We start from the raw sequence: 26,642 nt of genomic DNA, 5'->3' as shown, positions 1-26,642 counted from the left end.
TCCTGGCCTCCTCCCTGCTGACTTTCCAGCAGAGGCTGGGTGCTGGTGTCAAAAGACACTCAACAAAGCACAAGCTCAAAGCATCAATACCCAAGGCATTCAGAGATGAGAAATGATAAGCTACTTTGCTCTGTGCAAAGAGAAAAACTCCAGAAATCTCTTTGTATTCCTCCCAAAGCAGTATTCCAGCAAACTAGGAAGTCAGGGATGTTACATGCAAAAAAAGCTTCTCAATATAAATATGAGAAAGGTTGGTTTTTTTTTGTTTTTTTTTTTTATTTTTTTATTTTTTTTTTTTTATGATAGGCACACAGAGAGAGAGAGAGAGGCAGAGACACAGGCAGAGGGAGAAGCAGGCTCCATGCACCGGGAGCCCGACATGGGATTCGATCCCGGGTGTCCAGGATCACGCCCTGGGCCAAAGGCAGGCACTAAACCAATGCGCCACCCAAGAATCCCGAGAAAGGTTGGTTTAAACATTAGTTTCTCCAATGCAGAACATTTGGGACCCTTCGATGTGTTAATATTGACTGTGAATAGGTAGCTCCAACCTTATCTGTACAGATTCCTTTACTCCCACGGTCTGTGTGTCCTGGGATAAGTACCTCACACAACAGTTAGGAAAATGTTATAATTAGATTTTTATGCAAATGATTATTGAAGGCTTACTCTGCTCTACTACATTCACAATTGCATGACTAAGCATGATGCCCTTAAAAGATCAGTTATTGATGCAAATGGTGTTAACGCAAAGCACAGGAAAACATGTGTTTACTATAAGGGCCGGAGAAGTGCTAGGATTATACTACGTTGCCTCACTCCCTCTATACATTTATCACACATAGAAAAACCTGATGCCATGAATTCCTTCTTGTTCTGTCATTCACTGTTCTTCTCTCAAAAATTTAAAGACACTTAGAATCAGACAAAACGAATAATATGAGTAACTAGAATGTAGTAAGCAGGTTGAGTACAAAGGTGTCCCACCAATATTGGACTATGTGAAGAGAGGAGTAAGAGAGCTTATGTAAGTGTACCATGAACTCACCATTTTATCAACTGGCCAAGATATGCACTGTACAGTTTTCCACTTGAGATTGACTTTAAAATGCTCAAACTTCCTATTTCTTTTTCTCAGAAAGTTTTATTTTCCCCCATTTCATTTCCACCATCATCTCCTGCACCCCACCTCACCCCCCAAAAATGTATTTTTCCAAATGACTTTTGGATTAGAAGGAAATTTTTGTCTCTAGACTACCTCATTCAGTATATGGTTACAGCCAATTGTTCTCAATAAAAGCCCAATTAACTAACATTCAAATGACTACAAATTCCAATTAATCAAAGCTATGAAGAGAGTCTCCTTTGGGGAAAGGAAGAACAAACACATTTATCTTCCAGAAGGCTGCAACCACACACCAAAAAGCTTTTATCACCAATTTTCTGGGAAAAAGCAACTGAGCATGGAATACAGACATCAAGAAATATCCTATGTTATGAATTTCAAGGGTCTGAATGTGATTTTGAAAATAATCCAGAGATGTTACAGTATCTTCAAATGAACAAATAAAAACTTCAATGTTTTTGCCAAGCTCAATGCACTATGACAAAATCGGTCAAGGTACTTTAGAAAAATTTCTAACAACTGTGTTTTCTCTTTAAGGAAGAGGGAAGAAAAAAAGAATAGGGAAATACTGACCTAGTTCCTCCTCGGTCACTGTTAAAAGTCAAACTTATTGGACCCTTCCCTACTCCCACTTCTGCTACATGGCCAGGTGTTGTTCTGGCAGTTCCTGATCTCAGCTGGGCTATGCTTTTGTAGCGGGCCTGCCCAGTGTCTCCCGGACCGCCCCTACACCCGCATGCCAGCTCTCTCCCTGCCCCAAAGTAAACCAGCTGGGACAAGCACTAGAGTTGTATACTCAGCTCAGGCTGCAGAAACCTTCAGGGCCTACTTCCTCACCTCCTACCTCACCTGTCCTAAAAGTAAGCGCTCCTTCTAGAAGCCTGCACCCTCTGAGCTGCTTCCCCTCAAGTGGCCTTTGACCTCTAGTATCCCAAGCCTAAAATGTGCTCTCTCCACCCTCTACTCACCTGGCTGCCCCTCAAGTTCCACCTACTCTGGGGAGACTTCATCAACCACAACTCTCTCTCTCTCTGTACTTATCCATGTTATATTGAAATCATTATATTGTGACCTCTTAGAGGCAAGAACTGTGGCTTCCCCCATGGTCCTGACCTTGGCTACAGCAGAGCTCCTAACACCTGAATCAACAAATACATCTTATAGGATTAATAACCCTAAGACACTGGGCTTTAAAAGGCTGGGGTACATCCATGCAGTCAGGGTAGAGTCAGGGGTCTGCACATGTGTGTGCCTGTATATGTGTATATTCATACATGTACAGAAGAGAAGGGGCTGCCTTGTTCTGTGATCACCCTCCATGCCTACACCTCAAAGTCAAGGTCCCAGATAAAGCCCCTTTTTCCTTTTTTTAATACCAGAGATTGGCTGAGGACTCACTCTTATGCCACAAACCTTTGAGTAAGCCTCTCTCCTGTTTGACCTGGTGTCAATCAGGGAACTGTACTATTTTGTAATTATTCCCTTTTTCCTATCCCAAAAACAAACAAAGGTGAGGTTTAACAATCAGAGAATTTAACAATAATTTAACAATTATGAGGTTTAACAATCAGAGAATGAGGATAACCCTCTACAAGCTACGATCCCATCCCTAACCCCTAAAACAAATTTGTTTTCTCAGTCACTCTAACGTGGACCCTGTAGGAGAGCATGAAACCATGCAGAGTACCAACAGCAGAACCAGATGTACAAGAGGCCAAAGTAATCAGCTATCTGAACATTTCTTAGAAGGGTGGGGCAAAAAGCTATAGTGAAGATATCAAGAAGAGGAAACCATACAGTGGAATATTATTCCACATTAAAGAGAAATGGGCTATCAAGCCATGAATAAGACTCGGAGGAAACTTAAATGCATATTACCAAGTGGAAAGCCAATGTGAATAAGCTACATACTATAGGATTCCAACCATAGGACATTCTAGAAAAGGTACAACTATGGAGACAGTAAAAAGACCTGTGGTTGCCAGAGACTGGGAAATAGGGAGGGATGAACAGATGGAGCACAGAGTTTTTAGGGCAGTGAAATTCCTCTGTATGATACTCTAATAGTGGATACATGTGATTATACATTTGTCAGAGCTCACAGAATGTACAATACATGTTCAATGTAGAACAGTGAACCCTAATGTGAAGTATGGACTTTAGGATGTATCCATGTAGGTCCACTGATTCTGACAGATGTACCCTTTGGTAAGGGATCCTGGTAGTTGGGGAGGCTGTGTTATGTGTGTGGAGGGTAGATATATGGGAACTGCATACTTTCTGCTCCATTTTGCTATGAACCTAAAAGGGCTCTAGAAAAAAAAAAAAGTTTATGAAAAAGCAAATTAAAAAAAATTTTTTTTAAGGCAAGAAAAGAAGGTGAGTGTTGGTTCTCTATACACCACCTGCACCTCCCCCTCCCTCAATCCAGCACAAAAGCCAGGGAAATCCTTACAGAGGCCCTCAACACTGTAGGGAAGAGCCCAGGGACAGACTCAGGGTGGGACTAAGGGGGGTCAGGTGTTAGAAACAGTGATAAAGAACCTGAGATCACCTATACATTACTTGTAGGTATCAGAGTAGTGAGGTTGAGCAGGGGCTGCCTATGTAGTGTTCTAACCTGCAAGAACTGATCCTAAGAAGTTGGATTCTCCCTCCTTTTATTACCACTGCCACCTCAGCCTGTAATTTGAGGGTTATTTCATCATACTAGCACCTTAAGGACTGCTTCTATAGCGTAGCAATCAACTAAAGGACACAAAGAGAAAATGTGACTTCCCTAAGCCATCTGGTTTTCCTCTGCAGTGGAAAACCCATCAAGTGTAATAGAATATCCCAAGGCTGTAGCCAGGAGAAGGAATAGGCATCCTATTTAGGAGACATGCTGAACTCCTATGAACATGCAGAATGGCTCATTCCTCCAGCCCTCAAAGCCTGGTTGCCTGGGTGCTGTGAGCCAACATATGACAACATAAAAGCAATGGCAAGAATCAAGGTGTGCTGTGAAATTTCATCAGCCTCTGGGTAACATAAAATAAGGACCACAAACAAGAACATCAGGTCATTTGGGTGGATGTTTTGGTTCATCAAGAGCAAATTAGCTACTCAGGTATACACAATGTGAAAATCAGGGACACTTTTTTTTTTTTTAATAAGTAAGAACCTATCATCACTTGCCTCTGATTAGTAGCTGTTGTATCCCTCAAACTTCATCTTTCAAAAGCACTTCTGCTCCCCTAACATCTCTTACTATGTTCACTCGGATCTCCATGAATTGCCACCTGACCTATTTTTCAAAAAATTAAATCCTTATCTTTCCTCATCTGGCCAGAGATTCTTTTCATATTCGTTATGGTACATTTCATTCAAAACCCAAACACCCTCCCTTCCCCCCAACAAACAGTTCTTTGGTCATTTAAATTTCCTCCTCTTCTCAGAACGTATCCAAATTCTTCTTAGCCAGGTCTCCTTCCTGTCCCAAAAGACCTTCCTTCCCCAGGGCCTCCCCCTACTCTTGCTTTTCCTCTCAATTTCCATGAATCTTGTAGATTTCTCAGTGTCATTTGGCAATTCATTATGTCAGGTTGGACTCACTCTACTACAGGGTTCTACAGGTTCTACAGGGTTCTACCACTGTGAAAGATAAGGTATACTCCAATGCTCAGTACAGAGCCTGGTGCTGAGTCACCCAGGGCCAGTGGCGTCCCAGTTCCGTAATACTCATGTGGCATGAACATGGGCAGTGTGCATCCTCTGAGCCTTACCTCACTCCTGTGCAAAAGGCAGAGTGGAGAACTTCCCTCACAAGCCAACCCAAGGGCCACAGAAGCATAAGGCTGGGGACAGACATTCCTGCAGTAAATGCCAACTTTCTTTGCCTTCCCGTGACACCTCCTGGCTCTCTAACTGGCATAAAATCTCTGAGATCAAGAATCAAGGCTCACGGGGTATCTGACTGGCTCAGTTGATGGAGCATGCAACTCTTGACCTCCGAGTTGTAAATTCAAGCCCTCCACTGAGTGTAGAGATTTTTTAAAAATAAAATCAAGAGGGAATCCCGGGTGGCTCAGTGGTTTAGTGCCACCTTCAGTCCAGGGCGTGATCCACCTTCAGTCCAGGGCGTGATCCTGGAGACCCAGGATCGAGTCCTGCATTGGGCTCCCTGCATGGCGCCTGCTTCTCCCTCTGCCTGTGTCTGCCTCTCTCTCTCTCTCTCTCTCTCTCTCTCATGAATAAATAAATAAACTCTTAAAAACATAAAATAAAAGAAAACAAAGACTCATAGCCTTCCTGTATTCCTCTCAGGACACTTTCACCATTCAGAATTATAGTATGTGGTTTTAAAATAATGTCTTCAAATTAAATGTGATTTTTGAGTAATGGAGTTTCAGATCTTTTCTTTCCAACTTCACGCACCATCTAAATACTGAAAACTTCCTGCTAAAAAGTTTGAACACCCACGAAATACAGAGTATTATAACAAACCTCTAAGAACACATCCCTCTGATTCCACAGTAACTGAAAGGCACTCATTTCATTCAGAGCTTTTCCCCTCTCTGTGTCAATCACCCTCACTGGCCAATCATTTGAAGCAAATACCAAGCACTATACCATTTCAACTTCTTGGTTTTGTTTTGTTTTTGTTTTTTTTTTTTAATTTTTATTTATTTATGATAGTCACAGAGAGAGAGAGAGAGAGAGAGAGAGAGAGGCAGAGACATAGGCAGAGGGAGAAGCAGGCTCCATGCACCGGGAGCCTGACGTGGAATTTGATCCCGGGTCTCCAGGATCGCGCCCTGGGCCAAAGTCAGGCACTAAACCGCTGTGCCACCCAGGGATCCCTCAACTTCTTGGTTTTATAAAACTAGTACTTTTAATCAGAAAATGAATAAAGCTATTGTCACTTAGAAAAAAATTCCAGTTATGCCTATGGAAGTCACAGCCACCTCATTCCCAGTTGCACATAGCAAGACACAGATGACCTAATAGGGATTCAGCTGGCCTGAGTTAGGATTGCTGGCAGCACAGGAGCTGGCTGGCTGAGGGTGGGCAGGACATCATGCCCCACCCCTCTCTGCCCAGAGATCGCCGCTACCAAGGAGGAAACCAGGACATGAGGCCTCTGCCGCTTCCACATGATCTGCATGGACACAACTAGGACTTTCTACTCTTACATGTTTCTCTGTCATTCCCAGGACTGGCTTCATTAACCAGAGTAACTTAGCCTTTCCTTGCTCTTTGCTACTAGAATATGTATTTGTTCTTTTTCACAAAGTCCAGGTTTCTTCCATATTACCCTTACATTTAAAAAAAAAATAAAACAAACCTTCCTTTTTCTTCCTCAATCTCTTGGGGGAAAAAAAAAAAGTAGAATCCTGCTTGAGTCTCTTGTCTCTGTCCTTACGGAATGAGTAAAAGCAATTCTCATGCTCTCTCCCCTTCCCTGGGGTGAAAGAACAAGGCCTCTGTGGAAGGATGACTCCCCAGAGGGGTCCACTGACATCCCCTTTAAGGTAACTAAACTCATTAAAAAAAATTACTTTGGGGACACCTGGGTGGCTCAGGGGTTGAGCGTCTGTCTTTGGCTCAGGTTGTGATCCCCAGGTCCTGGGATCGAGTCCTGCATCAGGCTCTTCACAGGGAGCCTGCTTCTCTCTCTGCCTATGTCTCTGCCTCTCTCTCTGTGTCTCTCATGAATAAAAATATTTAATAAAGTTACTTGGAACCAACTCATAATTCAAATATAAAACTACTCAGGGCATTGTACATCTGGTCTACCTCACTGTGGACTCTCATTCCCTGTATCTGTACTACCCAGTATTATAGCTACTAGACACACAAAGCTGAAGAGTACTGGCAGTATACCTACTCCATATCAGTATGTGCAGTGAGTATAAAGTCCAGAAATTTGGGGATCCCTGGGTGGCTCAGCGGTTTGGTGCCGGCCTTCGGCCCAGGGTGTGATCCTGGAGTCCCAGGATCGAGTCCCTCATCAGGCTCCCTGCATGGAGCCTGCTTCTCCCTATGCCTCTGCCTCTCTCTCACTCTGTGTCTCTCAATGAATAAGTAAAATCTTAAAAAAAAAAAAAAAAAAAAAATCCAGAGATTCTTAAGTCTTAGTACAAAGAAGTAAAATACTTCATTAATAATTCTTAGGTCTTCTGAAATCTTAACATTTTTATGTAATGGGTAAAATAAATTTAATTTCACCTTTTTAAAATGTGGCTATTAGAAAATTTAAATTTTTTTTTTTTAATTTTTTATTTATTTATGACAGTCACACACAGAGAGAGAGAGAGGCAGAGACACAGGCAGAGGGAGAGGGAGAAGCAGGCTCCATGCACCGGGAGCCCGATGTGGGATTCGATCCTGGGTCTCCAGGATCGCGCCCTGGGCCAAAGGCAGGCGCCAAACCGCTGCGCCACCCAGGGATCCCGAAAATTTAAATTTTTAAGTCACCTTTCTAATAGAGTGTTTCTCTAGGCTCTAATTCCTTTCCATAATGGTGTAAATATGTTTCAGGTTAACCTAGCACAACTAGTGTTGTTTGAATACAGCCCTAAAGCTAAGTTTAATTCACTTGGACTTGTTTTTAATTATCTTGTATACTTCTCCTAATGGTTCCTACCAATTCTTATTAAGATTTAAATATTTAAGTATTCCAATAAGACCGTTCCAGCTACCTTGAGCATAAAATACCATGTAATCATCAGATAGACCCCTTCAAAATGTGAATCAAAACATTTAAATGCTGTGCTATTTAAAAAAGCAATTCCTAGTCCATATTTTTTATCTCACAATCAGAATATGATAACATTTCTTTTGGCTGTTAAGACATTGGGTATTAGAATTACACTCTATGCAGCTGAGAAAATATACAGACCCACATTTCTACTTTAAGACATGGGTGGGCTGGGCATTCTTCATCAATCAGGAGGAGAGCCACTCACCTGCCTTCTACTGATTTCCAGTGGATAAAATCATGAACATCTGACTTACCTGAAGATTGAACTTTTTTTAAGTTTTACTTATCTGAGAGAGAGAGAGAGCATGCATGCATGAGTGTGAGGACAGAGGAAGAGGGAGAGAGAATCCCAAGTAGACTCCACGTTGAGCACTGAGCCTGATTTGAGCTTGATCCCAGGACCCCAAGATCACAACCTGAGCTGAGACCAAGAGTTGAATGCTTAACTGACTACACCACCTGGGCACCTCTGATTTTTTTTTTTTTTTTTAATGAAAAATCAAACATTATGCCTCACCTCTGAAGGTCAGAATTTACAGTGCCTCCCAACTATGTTTCCCTAATTGTCAGCAGTGATCAGAGTAAGTTGGATCTTTTTTCTTTTCTCTATGACTCCATGGAAATAGATGAACTAAGCAAAACCTCCATTATTTAGCCCAGTGGTACCCAAAGGATGGTCTGCCCACCAGTATGGGACTGGTATGAAGTACAGAAATGGAGAATACACATTTGGGAACTTTTATAGCAATTTAACAATTTATGTTGGCTGAATGTAATAAAAATAACAATGCTTTTATTTCATATGTTTTTCTCAAATATTTTTGAGTTTTACAGAACTAGGCCAGCCCAACACAAATTATAAACTGGATGACCCTTCATTTCAGAAACACTAAACCAACTCACCTGAATCCTCAATTTTCTGGTCATATCATTCTACAATTTTAAGAGTTGGGGGCAGAAGGGAACACATGTGGAAAGGGAGCTAGGACTGTGTTTTTAGGAAAGAAAACTACCAGTTAGAAGAGAGTGAGGGATGCCTGGGTGGCTCAGTGGTTGAGCGTCTGTCTTCAGCTCAGCTCGTGATCCCGGGGTCCTGGGATCGAATCCTACACATCAAGCTCCCCGCGGGGAGCCTGTTTCTCCCTCTGCCTCTGTCTTTCATGAATAAATAAAATCTTAAAAAAAAAAAAATAGGGTGATTAAAACAATTTCCATGACATAGCTAGGATGAGGATCCATAATATAGTCATATTTGTACATCTACAATTATAACACCCTCTTTCTGCAAATATATAATGCCATGGATAATATACTACATGGTTCTATAATCCAGTGGTGATAGGTCCTAATTTCAAAAATACTAAATTATATACAAAGTCAAATTCATATGTGGAATGATTACACCTCAACGAAGCACAAATGTCAAGTGTTCATTATCCACAGATGGAAATCAGTGTTTTTCAAAAGCCAAGTGGAAGTTAGAAGCTAAAAATTCCTAGGTAAGGAGCCGATCAGTAGGCACCAACCACGTATAGAGTGTTCGGAGCAACAGAAAAATGGAGAGGCAGCCTCTGAAGAAGTCACAGTGGAGCCCAGAAGACAGTCCCCGAAGTACCAGGGAGTCAAGAGCTTAAGTGTGGAATCACTCTCAGACAGGCAGTCACTTCAGTTACATTTGGTCTCATCACTCGCTCCTTAGCCCTGGCTCCAGCCAACGGAAAATCCTAGCAAGGCTGTGTCCTTCTGGTAGCTCTGACTGGAAGCTGAGGACCTGAGCAGGGAGCCAGGGAGCCAGGCAGGTAGGCAGCTGCGCTCCCTCCCCAGTGCCAGCACTAACCAGCAGTCTAGGAGCCTGGGCAGCTACTTCCCCTCAAAGCCTCCTCATCTGGACACAGGGTTAGTAATGAATACCTCTCGGGGTTTAGGGACAGTTTTGTTGTTATAAGATGTGGGAATTCCAGCAAGCTGTAGACTGAAAGGCCAGGAAACCACAGCCCAGAAGAGAAGTGGGATTCTTGGAGAAAGGGAACCTTATAGAGATGGTAAGGGGGAGACACTCACACCTGAGACCACTTCCCCAAGCCTGGACATTGGCAGCAACAGAGGAGGGAAGCCTAACAGGTGGCAACTAGGGGACCTATATTTTCCAGGAGAGATGGGAGGGGTTAGCATAAAGGGGCTTAAAGCAAAGAGATAAGTCTGCAAACATCCTGGAAGCCCCCAAGCATCCATGAACCAGAGGCCCCTGAAAGGACACCACATAGCAAGAGGGTGGAGCAGAGGTGGTGGTCATAGCGTGTGTATCTCTGGTAGGTCCCCAGAGGTGGCTGTGCAGCCTTCATTCTCCAAGGCTCAGGGCATCAGGGAGCTTGAGTTCCTCACAGGCCTAGTAGAGGAAGAAGTAAAAGCACGAGAGCCTAACAGAGTCCAAAGACAAAGCAGATGGAGTTTCAATAAGGAGGTTATAGTGAGGTCCAAGAGCAGGCAAGAGACATATAAACTGGGGTACCATCAGGTTGACAAACCACGTCAAGGGGCACAATTTCTGGACAAACCACACCTCATTGGGGGGGGGGGGGGCTGTGAAAACTGGAGGGTAAGGCAGGAACAGAGAGCCAGTCAAGAGTCACTTTAGGAGCTGGGATGTTAATGGGTACAGGGGCAAGAGCACTGCAGCCAGGGTGTCTGGAGATATCCTGCCTCAGCTGTAGGATTCTTGCCCATGGGCATGATTTTGCCCTTGAGCAGGTGGACAAAACTCTGTGCTGTCCCAGAGAGTAAAGCTGTTCCAGCAGCAAGGACCAGAGCCCTATGCATCTGCACAGCTGGGCCCAGATGTAAAGCCTGCCAATGCTCCCAGGAGGAGGCATCCAAAAAAGACACACTGGGGCCCAGAAAGCCCTGTGAACTCGAGCCAAGGGCTGGTGTGCACTTGTTGACGGTATAAGCAGGAGGAGAAGAATGTCTAATGTACAGTGGAATCTTGTACAGAATGAACAATAGCTTTGAGGAAAGAGAGAGAAAGAGACTGAGGAGGGCACAGAGCAGCTTCTTGGTGAAGCCAGGGCTGGCCAGGAGAGACACACGTAGCTAGAACGAATAGATGGACACAACAGGAGGGCAGCTGTGAGGTGACACTGGGGAGTCGGGGGGCCACAGGGCAGGAAAGCCTGGGGCTGTCAAAGGAGCTTGGAATGAAAGCGCTGGCAAGCAGCATTTGGGCACAACTTTGTCACTGACAGAATGCAGTCATCAGATACTAACTTTTCAGGGACTTCCCAGACCTCTGACTGGTACCACATAGACTGGCATGAAAAGTCTGGCAGAGAGTGGGTTACAAAGGCTTCATTTTCGGGAGGGGAGGGGGCTGTCAGTAGCCCAGCTAAGGGCACATATGTGGGGAGAAGCTTCCAGGCAATAGAAGGCACCTGCCACCTGAGTATTTCCTTTGAGAAAAGGGCTGTGCCTGAGAACCTAAGAGGAGGAATTGAACTTACAGAACTAGAAGAAAAACAGGTACCTGTTATGTTCCTATCAAGTGCTAGGCAACAGAAGCAGCATCCACACACCTTAGAGGATGAGGACACAAAAAGAATGAAAGGCAGCAGTCTGTCCCACCCTGGGATATTGTGACTCAATGGAGAGGGATAGAGAGTACTAAGAGAGACCTGAGCAACTTATCAACCAAGTGGAAGAGAGATTTAGTATGAAGCATTTGTTAGGCTTAATACTGGTTCATTTATTTTTAAGGATCATAATTACACTTTAGAAAAGAACCTCAACGTCTTAGAGCTGCATACTGAAACATATATACATACACACACAGACAAAATGCTAGGTTGAGGATTTACTTCAAAATAATCCAGTGGAGGGCAGCCCGGGTGGCTCAGCAGTTTGGCACTGTCTTCAGCCCAGGGGGTGACCCTGGAGACCCGGGATCGAGTCCCACATCAGGCTCCCTGCGTGGAGCCTGCTCCTCCCTCTGCCTGTGTCCCTGCCTCTCTCTATGTCTCTTGTGAATAAATAAATAAAATATTTAAAAAAATAATAATAATCCAGTGGATGGGGCGCCTGGGTGGCTCAGTCAGTTAAACAGCTACCTTAGGCTCAGGTCACCATCCCTGGGTCCTGGGATCATGCCCTACATCAAGCTCCCTGCTCAGTGCTAAGTCTGCTTCTTCCTCTGCTTCTGTGATCTCTCTCCCTCTCGATAGCTCTCTCAAATAAATATTTTAAAAGATAATTGAGTGGAGAAGGAGGGGTTCTCAACAAAACAAAATGGATCCTGTATTAACCACAGGAGCTGGATGATGGGCACATGGGGGTGCCCGCTGTTTTTCCTACTTCTGCAGATGACCACCATTTCCAATTAGAAAACAAATTGGAAGCAACACATGAGCAAACATGTGTTCAACATGTGAACACATTGTTTTGAACCTAATTGTGTTAGGACAATGACATTTCTGCACAAACTCCTAACTCTGAAAGTCTGACGAAGATGCTTCAGGCTTTAAAGGTAGTTCTTCTAACAGTTGCACTGGGATAAAGTATTTCAAGTTTTCTCAAGAAGCAAGACTTGCTGACTGTACGTACATGCAGTCATACTTGAGAATGTCCAGGGACTACACCTTCCCAAACAGGGTGTCACCTTGACATCAAAATTTGGCACCTTCCCCTCTGATGACACGAACTAAGTTTGACTGATTCGCAGGTATGATGGACAATAAACTTCTGTCATGCTTTGATGTCCAGTTAAGGAATCAAGCAATAGAAAGGTGCCAAGTGTCAGGCCCATCTCTGGAGCACTATCACTGTGATTGGCATCCCCATTTTAAAACCACCAGAAAAATGGCAATAATCCAGGAAAAAAAAATACAGACTATCTACTCTAAAAGTTAATAGCAGGGGATCCCTGGGTGGCGCAGCGGTGTGGTGCCTGCCTTTGGCTCAGAGCGCAATCCTGGAGACCCGGGATCGAATCCCATGTCGGGCTCCCGGTGCATGGAGCCTGCTTCTCCCTCTGCCTGTGTCTCTGCCTCTCTCTCTCTCTCTCTCTATGACTATCATAAATAAATAAAAATTAAAAAAATAAAATCTAAAAAAAAATAAAATAAAAATAAAATAAAATAAATAAAAGTTAATAGCAAAATGTTGACTTGCTAATCACCAATAGCCCTCACTTTTGAGACCCACATCATGACCCCATTGAGCTGGGTTAGAAGGTAAACTCTCAAGAAGTAACAGCAATGGACCCAAACACCACCCCTCCAGACAGACAGACACCCTCTGTCCCCAAACTCAGGGCATTTTATGCTACCACTCTGGGGAGAATGGTCGTAGGCCAGTGTTTTTCACCCTTGAGTAATTAGGCTCTGGGGAAAATTGCTGCCATTGTTCGGAAAAAAATTTGGTGGTCACATCTAGGGAGGGGTGCTAACTGGCATCAGATGGTTAGAGATCAAGGCCATTGTTCAACAGGCTGCAATATACAGAAGAGCCCCACACAATAAAGAATTATCTGGCCTAAAACAATGTCAGAAAGTTAAAGTAGAAGACCTGGTTTAAGCAAGTAGAATTAAGTGTTAAAGGTATTTTCAAATATTGTAGAGAGGGAGGGAAGGGAAGAAAGGGAGACAAGGAGAGACAATGAAAGAGAAAAAGATAAAGAACTGACATGGTCTTTTTCAAGTCTTTTATATATTTCTACCAATATCCTTTAAACAGATGTGATATTTGATGCCACATTCTCTAGTGTAACTCTCTTTTGTCCACTAACATGAGGGGCCAAACACTCGAGAGACTACAATTGCCAAGACTAATATTTGCTTTTTTCCAACAGCCATGTTTACCCAAGATTATTCTGTTCTTGGTGAACTAGAAACCAACTGTTGACACACTTGGTAAAGAGCCAGGGAATAGTCTGGCACCCTTCCCCATGGGAGGAAAAGGAGGAGTGTGGTCCAAGAAGATCAATCTGGAAAAACCACCTAAGGTTTTAGATGAACCACCCTGAAATCACTCTGGAAACAACCTCCTATCAAGAGTGGAATCCTGTTAACATTTTCAATAGCTCTGGAGTCTTGAAAAGAGGAAAGACAAGGGGGAGATCACAGGAAGAAGGAATGTGGGGAAGAAGAAAGAAAGAACAATTATCACTGAAGAATTTAACAGTGCTTTGACCTGAAGAAAGCAGAAAGGAAAAGTCACAATTATCATTCCATCCACTATAACTTTAAAGCCAGGAGGACTAGCTTTAGCTTAACTCTGAGATATAACCCAAAACTGACCTCCACAATGACCAATAACAACTTCTCATTTGAATTCTACTGTTTGCATATACTTATGTAGTGTGTTTACCTAAGGAATTGTGGTAACAGAAATTCAGCTGTACCTAACCCTCACAATCACCAGATTTCTCATGTGCCACAGACTTTGTAATTCACAGTCATTGCCCTTTACCATAAAAATTGAACTGTAGCTACAGTAACTATCATGAAGTTCACCTGCTTCCATAAGTAGCAATGATTTCTAAAGACTGTACCAACTTCACATGTAAACTCCAGATGCTACCCCTTCAAGAAAGTCTGGGCACTATAGTGTGCCTGAGACAACAATCCTAATGTCCTAGCAATCCTGGGGACCAAATGCTTGGACAAATGTTCCTGCCTCTAGAGAAAACTTTCTCAATCTCCTGGCTTCTCCTAGAAAGGAGTTGAGGCTCTAGAACCAAAAAGCTCAGGCCAGAGGTGCCTGGCTCCAAGTGTCCATGACTTTGAGATACACAGGACGATGTTAGAGCAGACTTTCTGGTCCTCCCATAAGGACACAGACTCAATCTCTAGCCTGTAATGGTTGAATAGTGCCCCCACCACCCCACACGCACACACCCACTGTCGCCAAAAGATATGGCCATGTCATAATCTCTGAAACCTGTGAATGTGACCAGATTTGGAAAAATTTTATACATTTACATCTTGATATTGAAGATATGAGAATAGATCATCCTAGATTACATGAGTAAGTCTGAAATCCAATGAGAAGTGTCCTTGTAAGAACTACAAAAGACAAGGTGAACGTCAGTCCATATGAAGACAGAGGTATAGGTTTGGATCGAGGGGCCCACAAGAAGTTAAGAGGAGAAATCAGGAATGATTCTCCACTAGAGCCTTTGAAGGGAGCATGGCTCTGCCAATACCCTGATTTTGGACTTCTGACCCCCAGAACTGTGAGAGAATAAATTTCTGTTGTTGTAAATGAAATGTAGCAAAATATGCCACCCCAAAATATGCACTTGGGCTATAGGCAAGTGAAAAACAGTAAATACAAGGAGAGGCTTTCTGTCAACTCCTCTTATCTCCCTAAATAAACAAAATATCCTAAAGAAATTCAATTATATAAATCTCCTCCCCAGGAGTTTTATCAACTAGGGAAGGTTGGCTTATTCAAGAAAAGAGACTAGAAGTCAACACCACACCCAAATTCTGACAAAAAAATCCCATCTATTCTTCAAAGGGCCCATTCCTCTTTCCTAAAAATCACTTATTCTTCTAAGAGGCCTACATCCCCCTCCCTTTCCTTATTAACATGATGTTTAAGCCTGAATTCTAAACTACCTCTTATAGTTTACTCAATTTTACCCCTTATGTATCTCTCACATATACATGAAGTATACAGGCTAATAAACTTGTTTTTCTCTTTTTAATCTTTTATTACAGGGGGTCTCCACTAACAAATCACAGGGGCAGAGGAAAAAATACTATCCCACACACACGAGTCATCCAGTTTGTGGTAACTTGTTAAGTCAACTGTAGGGAACTATTACATGGTCTAACACTGGGCTTATCCAGCCCCAGCATCTCAGAATGGCTAGGTCAAGGACACCTAGGACAAGGACATCTTCCTTGTCCCTGAAGAGCTGAGGAAGATGGAGCTGGGGACAGGTGGTCAGCCTTGAAGGCCATGGATTTCTTCCACACAACTAGCTCTGGGGCATGATATAGAGTGTTTTGGTCTTTCATAGGGCAAACCACCACCCAAAAAAACAACTCTTCTCAAAGGGTCTGTGAGAATAACCCCAACACCTTGTGGGCTCTCTGATAAGAGACAGTCATCATCAACCACCTTTCCTGTCATTTACTATGGATCTCCCATGGGCTTCATTAAATGCTTTCAACACCATTAGGAAGTAACTACTTGGTCTGAGTTTTGATTTCATCATTCTCTGCATTTTCTTTAAATTGCCACCTCTTACATATATAGGCCTGAAAACACTTGCTCAGTGTAGCTCCTAAGAAGAAAATGCTCTGGTTGGTATGGCTCCTGAGGAAACTGGGGCATAGAGTGGCTTGCGTAATTTGCACCAAGTCACTTGGCCAGTCAGTGGAAGAGCCAGTACCATTAACTGAGCCAACTCTGAAGCCCAGGTCTTCAGCCCCATGCCCACACTCTACTCTGCCTCCCTATGGGCCATGAAGGATGTCCCTTCCCCTCCAGCCCACTCCTTACCACCCCGCAGCGCTACCAGGCCTGCCCCAGCCCCACAACAGCAAGGGCCCCAAGCCTTAGGCACTGCCAGCCCCCTTTCCCTTGGCCCCTATACCTTACAGAGTTTAATTAAACAGTAACTAGGTATATATAAATGCTCATGTCCTAGATCAAGGGCTCAGAGAACTCAATTCAATAGACAACAGTGACAACTGAGTAGTCACATCATAAGAACTACATGGGACAAGAGGGAGTTCCAGAGGTCTTAAACCAAACGTGTCCTCTTCAGCTACAAACCAGCTCAGACTCTTGCCAGAGTTTATGATCCCCCTATAAAGTCACACAGTATTCAAGAAAGATCCTGACACTCTTTGTCAGAAATACCACCACCCCAGGGGAGGCATTATCTGCTAACCACTAGGACTCCAACCTCTTTCAGCCCAAATCCACCCTCCCCTCCACAGTTCCATTGAGTCTCTAGGACAAAGGTTTACAACCTTTCCCCTAAGGGCTACCTTTAAGGAAAATACTTTGACAATGTGTTTCAAACATCTTAAAAATGCCAAGTCCACTGAACCAGTAAGAGCAAGGTGGGAGATCTATCCTCACAGAATCACCTTAGATGCAGAAATGTTTTCAAATATAAAGATGCTAAACATTCGCTCTTTACGCTACTAAGAACTTGAAAACAATTTCATGATCCAAGGAAAGCGCTAAGTTAATGGTGTTTTATTTTCTTGACTGGGTATTACATGGCCAGAAAAATACTGTTTATGAGAACTTGAGAAACTGCTTACTCCATAAGTGGAGAAAACAGAAAGCAAAATTGTACTTACAGCATGATCCTGGCTATGTCAACCCAAGAAATAAACCAACCAACCAATCTCTCACCAGGAAAAACAGGACAGGAAGTTAATCAAAATACAAATCTGAATGGTGGAGCCAAGGGTTTTTCTCTCTTTTACTTTGAATTCTTTCATGCATCTTCTGTAATGAATATGCATCACAATTAGAGTTGAGAACAAAATGAACTTAGGGGAGAAAAAAAAAAAATTCCTATGGCTGCTGACTTGTCCAGAATGACTGGCATTGAGCCCTTGGCCAAAGTTCATTGACTTCCCTCCTCTGCCTCCATGGCTACTTCCCCATCCCCCATGTACTACCCTTCTGGCCCATATAATTCCATCATGCTCCCAGCATCTGCCTTACACCCTTCCTGTCAGTGCTTCTACATACACTGGTGTGTGTTTCACTTCTCTCTCCCACTACGATGTGCGTTCCAAGAGGGCATGGGATTTCATCTCTTCACGAGTCACTCCTGTAACCCCAGAGCCTAACAAAGTCTCTGGCACATCCTGGGGTTCCATCAGTGTCTGCAGAAGGCATGAATAGAGAAGCCTTGAACACCTCACTACCTGGAGCCTCCTTGCTAACCCTTTCCCTGGTGGCCTGGCCTTCTTGGCTCTTACACCCTACCAGGAGCTATGGGCTCCCACCTCTCTTTTCATGGAACACTTACCTGGCCTCCTCAAACATCTGCTGTGCTCTATTTTAGTCATCTCTTTATCACATTAGCAGCAGCAGCCACACCAAGTCAACAATGACCACTTAGACCTGAGAGTTTGTGCATGTCATCTCCCCTTCCCTCGCAATAACCCAGAGGTGGTGGCTCCGGTCATCATCAATCTTTCACAAAGGAAACTGAGGCTTAAGTATGTCAAGTAGCAACCTCACTCCCACAGCAGGAAAAAATAAGGCTGTCTCACTGTGAAGCCCAGGACTTGACGATGCTCTGCTGAGCCCAAGAGTCAGTGTTTTTGTCCTCTGCAGTGGACTGTCAACTTCTTGTGGGCAGGAACTACATGTTGCTGTTCTTGAAAGGTGGCTGATATTGCTGCACATAGACATTCCGATTCTCGCAGCTTTAAGCCGCAAGGCAGTTTTAGTGTGGGCTGATTCATTATGTGAATATGAATATGTGAGGGTATTCAACGTTTAGTCATCTCTTTGCCACATTAGCAGCAGCAGCCACACCAAGTCTGGTGTGGTCTGCCTGGCAAACAAGAGTAATCAAAACAAGTTCAAATTCATTCAGATTAACACATGGCTATGGGAAGAATTTAAGGGTGCAACTGTTGCCAGACAGTGCCCCTCACCCCAAACAATCAATCAGAAGCACTTATTTAGAAGTGCTATGTTAATTGTTCTCAAATATCCATTAGCATAGATCCCCCCAAAACCCACTATTGGGCAATAATGTCAAATTTCTGTCACAGACTGTATTTCAAAAAGCTCTTTTAGGCACATCATCTGTCATCTGATGCAATTCATTATGTAAATGCTTCAATGTTTTCACACTTTCCCTAGAATTCTCTAAATCAGGTGAACTTTCCATTATTCCAAACTAATCTTTCACTATCCCAAGTGAGTATTGTTAATGCTTCTCAAATTAGTTATGAACTTTGCTCACCCGGGCAAGTCAAGGGAAAGTTTGCACCTGAGTGGTTAGCAGGGCAGCATATGGCCCTGCAGGGTTTCCACACTTATTAACAGCTTGTCTGAGATCACTGCTAGCCAGTCTCCAGCAAGTAGACACACATGTTCGTAGATCCCTGGCTGCACCTCTCCCCTCCTTGGGGCTATGTGCACAGGCAAGAAACAAGTATCGTAAGAGTTTTGGAGAACATGTGTGTCGACGGGGAGGCATGTAGCATCTTCCACAGCATGATAAATCTAATGTGGTCAGGAAAAACCACCCAGAAGAATGATTTGTAAGGAAAGCTATAAGGTATAGAGTGCAGCAGGGGCTAACGTGCAGAACTTCTTTATCCACGTATAAAATCTTGGTTTCCAGATTGAAATGAGCATTGCTGCCACCACAGGCAAAGGCCCATTCAGCCCTTCCCAAAGAAGGTTCTGAGGGTCCCTCCCACTGCCTGCAAGACCAGCACAGGGGTTGGAACCCCATGTGGAAACCAAAAGCCTGAGCTGGCTGACCCCTACCACTCTATGACACAGCAAGTATCCAGAGGTCCATCTCATACAGAGAAAAGCCCAGACAAGGCCTCTGAAGGACCAAGTCTGTCATCATCTTGCCTCATACAAAACATGTAGCTCCAGCTTCTGAGCCCTTAGTCTCCATCCCTCACCTGTAAAATCTGACACACACTGTTTAAAGCCCCATGGGACATGAGCAATAATTTTGAAAGTTGAAACACCACCAATGAGGCGACGCACATTTTTTGTTTGTTTGTTCGTTTTTAATTAAAAGCTGCTTAGGGACTCTTACAATGGCTAGGCAAGCAGGAATTACATGTATGGCATCAGCTAGGCACTGGGAAATAAGAAAAAGAGTAAGCCTAGGGGGGATCCCTGGGTGGCTCAGCGGTTTGGCGCCTGCCTTTGGCCCAGGGCGCGATCCTGGAGTCCCGGGATCAAGTCCCACATCGGGCTCCCAGCATGGAGCCTGCTTCTCTCTCTGCCTGTGTCTCTGCCTCTCTCTCTTTCTCTGTGTCTATCATGAATAAATAAATAAAATCTAAAAAAAAAAAAAAAAAAAAAAGGAGTAAGCCTAGGGCTTTGCCATAGAACAAGTCTCTCAGTGACAGGAGAGGGGAGACCCACCAACTAATGAGGTCAATAAAATGTGATGCACATTGCAGTGTTCATCCAAAGTGTTCCTCTGCAGGGATCCTGGCCGGGACACTGGTGGGGTACCCTGAAGGAACCACAGAAGGCTTCCCATAGGAGGCCAGGAGGGCTGGACTCTGAAAGGATGACAGATGCCTAACTCAGCAGAGGGTCAATGGAAATGGGGCATGATGTGCAAGAGGAGGCGTGAAGGCGCAGTCAGCATGGCACTTGGGGGCAAGCACCACCACCTGGGTTAATTGCATTTTGCCCTCACTATTCTTCTGTGACCCTAAGAATTCCCATGTTAAAAAAGAGGGCTACAACCTAGACAGAGAGGCCAATCTCAGCCACGCCTTGCAGCATAATCACTCTGCTCCCAGCATGAAGTTAATCAGATAAGGCAGGAAGACACATGGGTAAGAAAGAGCAAACCAAAATGGTTTAGAGTAAAACGATTTAAGATTCTAAGTAGACAAACATGTAATAGCAAGGTATTTACATGATAGGAGGCATAAATTGGCTATAGATAAAAATAAAATTAGAGCACACAGCTAGTTTAAGAAAAGACAACTTCAAACCATTCAGGTGTACCTACTATATGCCAGGTATCAAGAATTTGCATCAGATTAAGACACGGCCTTGGCCTCCAGGAGGGTTGAAATTCAAGAAGAAAAAGTAGCAAAGCCTTCATCCAACAGTGAGTGGTAAGAGCTAAAAAAGATAAACCCACCGGTGTCTGCCTTTGGCTCAGGTCATGTACCTGGGGTCCTGGGATGGAGCCCCACATTTAGCTCCTTGCTCAGCGGGAAGTCTGCTTCTCCCTCTCCCTCTGCCTGCTGCTCCCCCATGCTTGTGCTATCAAAAAAAATAAAATCTTAAAAAAAAAAAAAAAAAAAAAAGGTAAACCTGGGGCATCTAACAGACTTGGGACTCAGGAGAGGAGGGACAGCCAGGAAAGCTTTCTCAAGGGAAAGAATGTTTCCTTCTGAAGACTGAGAGGCAAGAGAAAAGGGGGAAGGGCTGCCAGGGAGATCAACCAGGACAGGGTTCCTGAAGGAACAGGAACTTGGCACTTGAGGGAACTCTCAAAGCAGCTCACCAAGGCTGAGCCAGCCCAGGGGGTCAGGAATATTCCAGAACATGAGCCAGGAGTGGCGATCTGAAGACAGAGGACAGCAGCAGGCCTCCGGACATAGTCACAGAAATGGATACCCCCTTTTGCAAGAAAAGAGACTTTTGATCCCAACATTTTCCTCTACCCCGTATCAAGTGCCTGGCTCATTAGCGCTTGGAAATGTTGGCAATTGTTCCTGGAATGTCAGAGCCCTGTATGCACTTTTTGTTCAGTAAGACAGGAGTGGAGAATTTAGCCACAGGATTCCCTAAAGGACTTTAACATAAGGCAAACTCACCTGTAAAATGGTCCCATGGCAGAGACCCTAATGAAGGCATCCTAATTATTCCACAGGAGGCTCTGGGCTCCTCTGGTGAAAGCATTACTGTGAAGGAGAGCACTTGAGGAAATGTGGACACACCCACTGAGGAGGGGCCTCCATGGGGTGTGTTACATTCCTTTGAAAACAGGGCCCCTGCTATAATTTGTATAATCAGACCAGAGATTGGACTGCACAACTGTGGCCCATTTATTACAATATCATACTCCTGCCCAGGAAACCCCACCCAAGCTTTTGTTTGGAATTCTCTTCCTTGATTAGGTGTAAGCCCTATTATTCCCGCCACTCAAAAATAACACATGGGTCTGCTGAAGCTACAGTGCACGGCACAGTGAGAAACAGAGTTTTGTGAATCAGCCTTGCTAGTTCTTTTCTTCTCTCGTTTTAGAATGATTTTTCATTTCCTGCTCTATAGAAGAGTGGGAAGCAGGGACATTTTATATAAATGGAAAAGCAAATCGTATTTACTCTCTGAAAGAGCCATGCAAGCCCAAGGGACTGCTCCCCAGGCTGTGCACACAGCATCTCACTGCCTCCTGGCCCTGAGGTCCAGGCTGCAGCTCCACACACTCAGCTAGCTGGAAGGGGTGAAGGAGGCCTCCAATCCCCATCCCTCGGATCTTTGAAAATGCTGCTCCTGGTGGGACTGCTGCTCCTTACTCTGCCTCCCAGCAGGAATGGCAACACTGTGATGCTATTTGGCCTTTGTTATACAGTCCACCAACCCCGAAGAAGGGCTGAGGAGCAGAGTAGGGGTCACCTGCCAGACTGCTGGTAAACATAATCCAGAATGATTCACTCATACAATGAGAGACAGGTACAGGAAAATTTCATCTCAAAGTAGTAGATTAGAATTGGGAAAAAGAATGAATCACTTCATTATTTAGCAAGTGGAATGAAACCTGTTTTGTGATGTGTGTAGCTTGAAGGGGAAGCCGTAGGTGCTATGGGATCCACCTCTCATCTTGCCTCCACCAAAGCTGTCTGGGCAGGGTTGGAGCTCTGACCCTAAGGAAGCAATTTTGGGGGGATCCCTGGGTGGCGCAGCGGTTTGGCGCCTGCCTTTGGCCCAGGGCGCGATCCTGGAGACCCGGGATCGAGTCCCACATCGGGCTCCCGGTGCATGGAGCCTGCTTCTCCCTCTGACTATGTCTCTGCCTCTCTCTCTCTCTCTGTGACTATCATAAATAAATAAAAATTAAAAAAAAAACTTTAAAAAAAAAAAAAAAAGGAAGCAATTTTGGTCGGGACAGGGACCTCATGCTCTTGTGGCTTGGTTCAAAGGGGCCAATTTTGGCCAATGGGATTCTCCAGTAACTCTAAGCCACTCTAGGTGGTGGAACTCTAGCTGGGAGGATGGAAGATGATGATGTCAGAAAGCCTGGGGCTAGGAAACCATAGGGGGCAAACCGACCATCCCAAAGTTCATATGGATGTCAAGGAGATGAAGGATACCTCAACACAGGAACCAGGGATGCAGGAGCCCAGGAGAGCACCTTGATGGTCGCCCAGCCCAATTCCCATGAACCCTTGTGCTCTTCATTTCCCATCCTGGGAGATCTTCAAGACACACTAACACCTTCCCTGTTTATCAAATTGGTGAATAGGTTTCTATCACAACCAAACCTCCTTGCCTAAAATAAGCACCTGATATAGGTCTGGCACTGTTATAATAGTGTCTTCTCAGAGCTGGTATAACAGGTAAAAATCCTTGGAGGGTAATTGCAAAATATGGTAGCATGACTGCTCATGAGAGAATACACACGGTCTTTCTGAAGAACAGACAGCAAAGCTCGCTTTGGACCAGATAGAGCTTTTGCCAGAGAGAGCTCCTTAGAAGAGAAAGGCCTGCACTTTGCCCACGAGGAGCAGGAAGGGCGTAGGTCAACAGTGAGGACCACATTACTAATCTCCCTGTGAAGCCAGGCTTCATTACCACAATTCCTCTGGGCTCAGTCCACATCCGCTGGCCTCAATTCCTTCAACTCTAGCCCACGCATAACTGGGAGAGGCTCTGCTGGCAAGCCAGCCTGTTTCGATTTTTGGTGATCCGAGTAAAATACAGCAATCCCCAAAGGAGGCTACTTAGAGCTCTCTTAACTTGCCTGCACTCTCAAAGACAAGAGCCAAGTCAGGCTGCTGGAAAAGTCCTGCCTCTGAGCTTCTCCTAGTCTCCTTGTTGCTCACATCATTAGTAGAAGAGAAAGGGGATTGTCTACCCACAACAGTCTGCATGCAATCCGGAGCTACATCCTGAGCCAGTATGAATAGGCCATCAGAGACTGGGGTGGGATGGGTGGGATGAAAAACATAAATACAACATAAGCAGGTCCTTAAGAAGTTTAACATTATCAGAGGAAATATGACATGTACACAACTGACCCAATCACGCCTGCACATCCTAATCACTATGAAGTCCATGTAAAGAGAAATCATTTCTAAATTGCGTCTGCAAGGAAATCTTCCTTAAGAAATGCAATTGAAACATAAAAGGCCAGTGGTTAACATAGGCAAGATCAATAGTAGTATACAAACATGGTTTTAATTACTAAGATGAATTATGATGGCTTTCAATTTATTGTTATTATTATTTTTTTAAGCAGCTAAGTTTTGTCTTCTAATGTTATTTTACTCAGAAACCTGATAAGCCATGCAGGATCATGAAAGCAGAGCTGCTCTGGTTTAAATGGGGGGAATGGGAATCCCAGGGTCCTGCCGGCTCCTGAGGGGCCTCTGCCCAACACACAAAAAGCTCCAGGAATCACAGCTGGAAAACCCTTCTTTTAAATGTATTAAGGACTTATGGCTTTCAGGCACACACGGTAATTTGAAGTTTACCTAATGGAAACTTACTCTGCCAGCGGATCTCCGGGCAACAAAGATATGGACTCCTCTGCCCCCCTTCCACCACCACCTGAAAGTGTCAGAGCCCTGGGGCATCACATCTCACATCTTGTATGCTATTCTTTTCTCCTTTTCCATCTCTAAATGCCCTGCTCCTGAGAAACCCCCAAAGTCCCTTTACATCTGACTACTAAGTGAGAGTTTTCTGAATTTCAACCCTACCAATGTGTTCTCAGGGCACATCTAGAATGTGACTCCATCTGCCCTAAGGAAAACAGGACTTCCAGAGCCCAAGACTCCACCCCAGTCTGGGTTATCGTGACTGGCTAAATCACTGTATTCCACCCACAGTCTGCTTCAGAAGGCCAACAGGTTCATTTAAATCAGTGAGAATGGGGAAAATTAACAAGACAGGAAACAACAAATGTTGGAGAGGATGTGGAGAAAGGGGAACCCTCTTACACTGTTGGTGGGAATGTGAACTGGTGCAGTCACTCTGGAAAACTGTGTGGAGGTTCCTCAAAGAGTTAAAAATAGAGCTGCCCTACGACCCAGCAATTGCACTATTGGGGATTTACCCCAAAGATACAGATGCAACGAAACGCTGGGACACCTGCACCCTGATGTTTATAGCAGCAATGGCCACAATAGCCAAACTGTGGAAGGAGCCTCGGTGTCCATCGAAAGATGAATGGATAAAGAAGATGTGGCTTATGTATACAATGGAATATTACTCAGCCATTGGAAACGACAAATACCCACCATTTGCTTCAACGTGGATGGAACTGGAGGGTATTAAGCTGAGTGAAATAAGTCAATCGGAGAAGGACAAACATTATATGGTCTCATTCATTTGGGGAATATAAAAAATAGTGAAAGGGAATAAAGGGGAAAGGAGAAAAAATGAGTGGGAAATATCAGAAAGGGAGACAGAACATGAGAGACTCCTAACTCTGGGAAACGAACTAGGGGTAGTGGAAGGGGAGGTGGGGGGGGGGGGTGACTGGGTGACGGGCACTGAGGGGGGCACTTGACAGGATGAGCACTGGGTGTTGTTCTGTATGTTGGCAAATTGAACACCAATAAAAAATAAATTTATATAAAAAATAAATAAATAAAGTAAGTCAGTCTTGTCCAAAGTGTACTCCTAGGATTTCTGCAGAGGTCCTGTGTTCTAGGGAGTCCCCAAATGCCTCAACATACTCCTACCTCATAAAGGTGAGAAAAAAAAAAAACAAGTAGAACCTTAAGGAATCATTAACACTTTTGTGTATGACCCCCCATTATATTTAACACTTTCTTATAAAAAGCAAATATATTCTTACATAGAAAAGTAAATCAGGAATGTATGAATGAATAAATAGCAAATTATAAGTTCCATTAAAGTCAGGATGGTAACAAGGATGCCTATTACTATTGAACATTTTACTTCATCCTCTAACCCAGGGAAATCTAAGAAAATGTTAAAATGTTAGGAAAAGGCAGTATAATTTTTCCTTTTTTTTTTTGAAAAGGAAATGTCAATTTGCCTAGAATCTCAGTGGATTGCAGATGGTCAGAAAGAGTAAACTGAAAAATGCTCAAAAATGTCGTTAAAAAAAAATTCCAGAGGCACCTGGCTGGCTCAGTCTATAGACCACGTTATTCTTGATCTCAGGGTTGGGAGTTAGAGCCCCATGTTAGGTATAGAGATTACTTAAAAATCTAAAAATCCCAAAAAGGGGTAAGGAAGGGGGTGATGGAGAAAAAGTAAATATCTAGAAATAAACCTAAACATAAATATGTCAAATCAGTCTTAAGTTTTACTGAAGAACACAGAAGATCCAAGTAACAGCACTACCATTGCCCAGACAGGAAGACCCAACATTTTAAGATGGCAATTCTCCTTCCATTACAGTTTATAAAATCAACACAATGCAACTCACGTTGCAACAGGGTATTCTGTAGAACTTACAAATCTGATTCTAAAGTTGAGCTGGAAGAGAAAGCTTCAACATGACTGAAAAATGTTTTTAAAAAGGAACAATGAGGGGCACCTGGGTGGCTCAGTGGTTGAATGTCTGCCTTTGGCTCAAGTCGTGACCCCAGGGTCCTGGAATCGAGTCCCACCCTCAGGCTCCCTGAAAGGAGCCTGCTTCTCCTCTGCCTATGTCTCTGCCTCTCTCTGTGTCTCTGAGTAAATAAAATCTTTAAAAAAATAAATAAAAAATAAAGAAGAACAATGAAGGGAAATCTATCCAAACAAGGCTAAATATTGTAAAGCTACAGTAACTAAAAACTGTTGTCATCACAGAAATAGATCATTTAATAGGATAAAGAGTGCAGTAAGCGAACATATATTTAGGATACAATCAAT

General features: G+C 43.9%; 1 protein-coding gene across 5 annotated transcripts in view; it reads right to left on the bottom strand.

Annotated features, from left to right (window-relative positions):
• TLN2 (talin 2) overlaps positions 1-26,642 on the bottom strand; it is a 426,778-nt gene that overhangs the window by 257,792 nt on the left and 142,344 nt on the right. The window contains exon 1 of one of the 5 annotated variants that reach the window (XM_077881340.1): positions 21,401-21,418. The exons of the other annotated variants lie outside the window; for them this stretch is intronic. The gene's annotated coding sequence lies outside the window, so the exon portion shown is untranslated. Of the gene's footprint in view, positions 1-21,400; positions 21,419-26,642 lie in introns of those variants that run through there. 5 annotated transcript variants of the gene reach the window in all.

Source organism: Canis aureus, chromosome 32, assembly GCF_053574225.1.
Source record: "Canis aureus isolate CA01 chromosome 32, VMU_Caureus_v.1.0, whole genome shotgun sequence".
In the NCBI taxonomy this organism is placed as follows: Eukaryota; Metazoa; Chordata; class Mammalia; order Carnivora; family Canidae; genus Canis; species Canis aureus.
Note: the sequence above shows the minus strand (reverse complement) of the source record. Positions and strands in the feature narration are given on the sequence as shown.